Raw genomic sequence first — 6,756 nt, 5'->3', positions numbered from 1 at the left:
AATGAAAGGAATTATTTCAATTTTCCTGAATTTGTTAAGATTTGCTTTGTGTCCTAATATATGGTTTATTTTAGAGAATGTTCCATGTGCTGCTGAAAAGAATGTATATTCTGCAGCCTTTGGATGAAATGTCCTGTATATATCTGTTAGGTCCATTCCTTCTATGACCTCATTTAGTCCAGATGCCTCTCTGTTTATTTTTTCCCCAGATGACCTGTCAATTGATGAGAGTGGGGTATTAAAATCACCTACCACCACTGTGTTTGGTGTTATCTGTGACCTTAGTTCTAATAGTGTTTGTTTGACGAATTTGGGAGCCTCCATGTTAGGTGCATATATGTTTAGGATTGTAATGCCCTCCTGTTGGAGTGTGCCCTTAATCAATATAAAGTGACCTTCCTTATCTTTCTTGACTAACGTTGGACTAAAGTCTACCTTGTCAGATATTAGGATAGCAGCCCCTGCTTTTTTTCTGGGCCCATTTGCTTGAAACACCATCTTCCAACCTTTCACCCTAAGATAATGTCTATCCTTTGTAGAAAGGTGAGTTTCTTGGAGACAACAAATTGTAGGATCCTGCTTTTTAACCCAGTCTGCAAACCTATGTCTTTTCGTTGGGGCATTGAGGCCATTGATATTAAGAGATATTATTGAAAGGTGTGTATTTATGTTTGCCATTTTTTTGTGTGGTTCCATTTCTACCTGTGCTCTCCTGTGTTAAGTAGTATTTGAGTATTGCTTGTTTTTTCCAGGTTCCTTATATGTGTGCTTTTCCTTTTCTTCAGCATGGAGGATTCTATCAAGTATTTTCTGTAGAGCTGGTTTTGTCTTCAAATACTCCTTTAACCTGCTTTTGTCATGGAATGTCCTTATTTCTTCATCCATTTGAATGGATAGCTTTGCAGGATAAAGTAACCTTGGTTGACAGTTGTTATCTTTCAGAACTTGGAATATATCACTCCAAGCCCTTCTGGCTTTAAAATTTGTGTTGAATAATCTGCTGTAATCCTGATGGGCTTGCCTTTGTAGGTAACTTGATTTTTCTCTCTAACTGTTTTCAATATTTTTTCTTTGGTTTGTGTGCTTGGTAGTTTGATTATAATATGGCAAGGAGAGGTTCTTTCCAGGTTTTGTCTGCCTGGGGTTCTAAAGGCTTCCTGTATCTGCACTGGCACCTCTTTCCCAATTTGGGGGAAGTGTTCTTCTATGATTTCGTCGAAGACACCTACTATGCCTTTGGCGTGGAATTCTTCTCCTTCTACTATGTCCTGAATTCTATATATGATCTTAAATAGTGTCCCAAATATCTTGAAATTCCCACTCATACTTTTCTATTAGTTTGTCTTTCTCTTTGTTGGACTGTATTAGATCTGCCACCTGGTCTTCTACCTTAGATTTCTGTCCTCTCCTTCATCCATTCTATTGGTGAGATTTTCTACAGAGTTTTTTTATTTCATTAACTGTGTTCTTCATTGCTAGTAATTCTGACTGGTTTTTCTTTATTATTTTTATTTCCTTATTTATGTCTTGTATTGAACTCCTTATTTCATTAAATTGGTGTCTGACTTCTTTGATTTCCTCTTTGATTCCTTTCATTTGTTCTTTGACTTCTTCAAACATATTTACAATCATTTTTTTGAAATCTTTCTCAGGCATTTCCTCTAACTTTTTCTCACTGGAGGTCATTTCTGGTGCATTAATACTTTTAAGTGGATTTATATCGTCTTGCTTTTTAGTGTTTCTTGTGTTATAATGTATATATTTTTGCATCTTGGATTATGCTAATGCTTGGATTTTCTAGCTATCTGGGTATTCTTAGCTGTATCAATTGATTTGATGTTATATATCTTCAGGGTAGGAGCTTAAGGTCTTAGGTGTGGCTCTTAGGACTCCCAGAATATGTACAAAGGTGTTCCTAGGGGTTGAGTTTCCCTGCTATGGGAGTATTCAGGTAGGCTGAGTGGAATAAAATACAGGTAGGTTCTAAAATTTAACTAAACACTGTACACATTCAATCAATAATAGCACCAAGTATTTATGCCAGAGTAGTTATTTTAAAAACCAGATCCTCTATCAACAAAGAGGTTAATATTTCTTATCAGTTGAGGGATCCACGTCAGTTTGTGACCAAGTGAGACCCTTCATTGGTGCAATCCCAGTTACCTTGGATGATTTTGGTCTCAGTCAAGTTGCTGGCTGTGTCATTGGGCTGCTGTTCTGATTTCTGGAGCTTGGCACTGGCTTTTCCTCTGGGGCAAACCAAGCCTGGCAACTGTGGCCCTGCAAATCGCCACCCCCACTGCTGGAACCACTACTGCTACTGCTGAAACTGTTGCTGGATCTGTCGCTGCTGCTACTAAAGCTGCCACTGCTGGGTCTGTCACTGCTGCTGCTGAAGCTGCTGCTGCTGCTGCTGCTGTAGCTGCCACTGCTGGAGCCACTGCTGCTGCCGCTGAAGCTGCCACTACTGGATCCGCAGCTGCTAGGGCCACTGTTGCTATTGCCGGAGCCACTGATGTTGCTGCCAGACTCTGCTCCTGCTTGGGTCCTGCTGTCGGCTCAAGTCAGCATGGCCAGGTCCCAAGACCGCTGCTCTGTTGGCTGGAGCTGGGCACAGGCAGTGAGGGAGGGAAGGGAGCCACAGCTACTCTAGTTCTCTCGCTGTTCCACATGTTCTTCTACCTTGTGATCTGCTCCTCCGTTTTCACTGCCATTCTCCCTTCACGTTTCTTGATTTGTGGAGAGCTCTGGTGTGAGTGGACGCTCCCCTCACCTGGCTTTTCCTGTGGCTCAAGCCCAGCCTGGTGGCTTTCTGGTGTGCTGCCGCCACTGCAGTCGGCAGACCTGCCAGGGCCACTTTTGCTGGCCTGTGTAGACTCTGGATCTCTCCTACTTCTCCACTGCTATTTTAATTTCCTATACACCTCACTTTTTAGTAAAAAAGTAGGGTCTCTCCTACTTCTCCACTGCTGTTTTAATTTCCTATACACCTCACTTTTTAGTAAAAGTGTGTATTTTGCTGAGTTTTTTTGGTCTTTTTCCCTCCTATGCTACTTTGGCATGGTACCTATACCGCCATATTAACCAGAAGTCCCCAGTTTTTCTTTTTTATATCAATTGAAATTTCTTTTAATTAAAAGACTAAGGGACAAGAAGCTTCTTTGTTATAGTACATTACATATGGCTCTTACATAGAGGAAAATAGACATCAGGGAGTCAAATGTTCTTACCAGCACACACAAATCAAGTGAACAGAAGCAAGACTGTCTACTAACACTGAGATTGTAATTCATCTTTACATGCAATATATTCTTTGGTAGACTTAATCACTCAGTGGAATTACAGAATTGCAAAAGAAAACGTTTAAAATCTGAACATAGTACTTAAAAGCTACACAGAAAAGGTCAACTCAATCTTTCAAGGTTTTAAAATATTTTCTTAAAATTAGTATAAGATAAAGTTGAGTAAATGACTTTTCAAAATCATCTTCCATGTTGCTTCTGATTATTGGAGAAATGGAAATTAATCTGAAGAGTATGGAATATCCTTCAAACTCCTGGAGGATGGCTACCACTTTTGTCCCCTTTTCTTTCCAGAGCATATTTATAAGGCATCATTTTGAAACTACTGTTGAAAACATCCTAATTAAGCCTCTAACGTCAGCAGCATATTTTTTAAAATATTTTTATTTATTTATTTATTTGAGAGTGACAGACACAGAGAGAAAGACAGATAGAGGGAGAGAGAGAGAATGGGCACGCCAGGGCTTCCAGCCTCTGCAAACGAACTCCAGACGCGTGTGCCCCCTTGTGCATCTGGCTAACGTGGGACCTGGGGAACCGAGCCTCGAACTGGGGTCCTTAGGCTTCACAGGCAAGCGCTTAACTGCTAAGCCATCTCTCCAGCCCAAGCAGCAGCATATTTTTACTACCACCACCACACTATTAATGTCCTTGGAGTTTCACCTTTTCCTGTACCAGGAGTGAAAGGTGTTTAGGATAAATGACTACAAAACAAACAGAGAAATCTGAGAAAGGGGCATTAAATCATTTCAAGCTGTTATACATCAAGGCCCAATATATTTTTTTTCAGTGCTGATTTGGTGTGACACTTTTTGCTTTGTGTAATAAATGACTTACTCATTAAGAGATCTTATCATGAATTAAAGACAGCATTTTCCTTTTAAATTAAAACCTTCCCACTGTGAATAGAGAATTGAAAATTTGAATGTTCTTTGGGTGACTTGAGATTTGTGTCATTGTAATTCCATATGGAGCTATTTCCTTTAAGCCACTTACACTGCTACATTTCTAAACTCATCTAGGAAAGCCTTCAAATAAATAAAGCATCTGAACTTTTCTCCCATAGATGGGTTCTCTGTACAGAAGGGCTTCCACTCATATAGCTGCCACTTTAATGAAGAGTTTGTAGCAATGATGCCCCAACTAATAGTCCTTTCATACAACAGTCTGGACAGGAGTAACACACTGTGCAGGAGAGCTGTCTGTCTCTGAGGATAAGGTTGATCGGTTGGAAATTTCTCTCTGGAGTTCCTCGACTTTTTTCTGAAGGTCTGCTCACTTAGCAAGAAGTTCTTTATATCTGCTATGACTAGGTTCCTGTGGCTTCATCCGTGGGTTCCACCTTATGTAATATCCCACCCAGAGCTCTAGGTGGCGCATGCTGGCGACTGGATAAAGGACATGATTAGAGTAGCTCCCATAAAGAGGATTAGTGAAGTCTTCCAGCTGGCTATTTGTGTAAGACCACAGTGAAACAGTCCTTTTAGGAAGATTCTGTTTTCCTCTCTGTTGTTCAGTGTTACAAAGGAATGTTCAGTGCACCACCACAGATGTCTTCCCTGACTTCACCTTGTCAGCAATCCTAAGAGCCCCTGCAAGAATGAGCTTAATATGTTCTAGCCAATGAGTAGATTACAAATTAGACAACCAGCGAGTTTCCTCAATGTTAGGATACACAGTCTCCTTAAGTTTCCGTAGTGATTCTCTCATAACATGAATATTGTGAATATCCAGAAAAACTAGTTCAGCATTTTGATAGGCATTTTCACTTTCATAACCTCCACCCTTTGCCTTATTTGCAACAGCATTAACACTTGGCCGGGCATCAAATATAAAGATTTTGTGCCACTGGGCATTGGAATCCGTGATAGCTTGAAGATGTTTCTCATCTTCTTTGCTTTGATTCCCACTCACTCCTACCATGGGCTGGCTGCATCTAGTGATTGTGGCTTGACTTTCAGGGTGAATCCATGATAAAAGTGGGATCCGTCCCCTTGACCTGAAGGATGCCACTCTTTTCAATTCTTCATCAGGAATGTTTGCTGGCACCACCAAGAGAGCAGGATACGTGTCACAAAGTTCACAGCGTTCACTTATCTTTGTTATTCTCCAGCTTTCATTTGGGATTCCCTGTCTTCTGTACTCTAAAAGAGGGTCATATAGTTTCCACCCATTTTCAGGGAATACTTCTTTATATTCAAAAGCAAAAACAGGCAAGTTCTGGAGATGGGAAATGCATATTTCATTAGATTCTCAAATATGGATCTCCTTGTTCGCCCCTCAGGCTTATGAGCAAATCGTAAATTCCTAATATCCTTGCACACAGTTTCCAGTCTGCATGAATGTTCACCTCAGCTAGAAGCACCACCAATTTTTTCTACTCTACTAATCAATCCAAGTGAAGCATCTAGAACAAATGGGGGATCCTGTTCCATGCTTTTGAAATATAATCTGTAATTTGTGATAATCAGCGTTCCTCATACTGCACCAGTGAAGGGACATATGTAAGTTACATCTTTGGCCATGTCTTTAATATTTTCTCCTGGCAGCAAGGGTGGTTCTTCCGTTTCTGCTAATTTGACTCCCTCAGGACCCTCAAATCAGGAGAAAAGTTGTCTGCCAAAGTTGAAATGGAATCTGATGATAAAACAGAAGCTGATTTTGTATGCTCTGAGTTCTCTGAATGAGAAGTACAGGCAATTATAATTTTTGAGATGTTTTATCTTCACTTCAGATGATCTTCAAATGTCAATGGCTCTTAACACCTTAACTGGACAGCGAGTCGGCGCTGGGCGGCCGTGCTGCCGCGGGCTGCGCGCCGAGATTCTCGGATTCTCGCAGCTCGAGCTCTTCTCCACGGTGCGGCTGGGCAGAGGGGTGACAGACCGAACACCTGGCCGTGGCTGTGGTCGCGGGAGACGAGCGCGCAGGGCCGCAGCTACTGTCAGGCCCCAGTTTTTATTTTTAATACCAAAAGTTCCTGGGTACCATTGAGGCACTTTCTCTAATATTCATCTTATACAACAATGTTACATTTCTCAAAACTAGGAAAGTCATATTGATAGAATAGTATTAATAGATTTTCACTAGATCCCACTCACCCCACCTCCAAACGTACTTTTTCTGTTCCAGGATCCAATCCAGAATATTGTAATTTCTCCTTATGTCTCATCCGATCTGTGGCAATTTCTGGATCTGTCTCTATTATTAATGACCTTGACTTTTTTTTTTCAATTTTTTTTTTTTTTATTTATTTGAGAGCGACAGACACAGAGAGAAAGACAGATAGAGGAAGAGAGAATGGGTGCGCCAGGGCTTCCAGCCTCTGCAAAGGAACTCCAGACGCGTGCGCCCCCTTGTGCATCTGGCTAACGTGGGACCTGGGGAACCGAGCCTCGAACCGGGGTCCTTAGGCTTCACAGGCAAGCGCTTAACCACTAAGCCATCTCTCCAG

The 6,756-nt window shown here is 41.3% G+C and overlaps 1 pseudogene; it reads right to left on the bottom strand.

Annotated features, from left to right (window-relative positions):
* Positions 1-4,835: 4,835 nt before the first annotated feature.
* Positions 4,836-6,474, bottom strand: LOC101610700 (annotated as a pseudogene).
* Between the last annotated feature and the right edge of the window lie 282 nt (positions 6,475-6,756).

The sequence above is a fragment of the Jaculus jaculus genome, chromosome 1, assembly GCF_020740685.1.
Source record: "Jaculus jaculus isolate mJacJac1 chromosome 1, mJacJac1.mat.Y.cur, whole genome shotgun sequence".
In the NCBI taxonomy this organism is placed as follows: domain Eukaryota; kingdom Metazoa; phylum Chordata; class Mammalia; order Rodentia; family Dipodidae; genus Jaculus; species Jaculus jaculus.
Note: the sequence above shows the minus strand (reverse complement) of the source record. Positions and strands in the feature narration are given on the sequence as shown.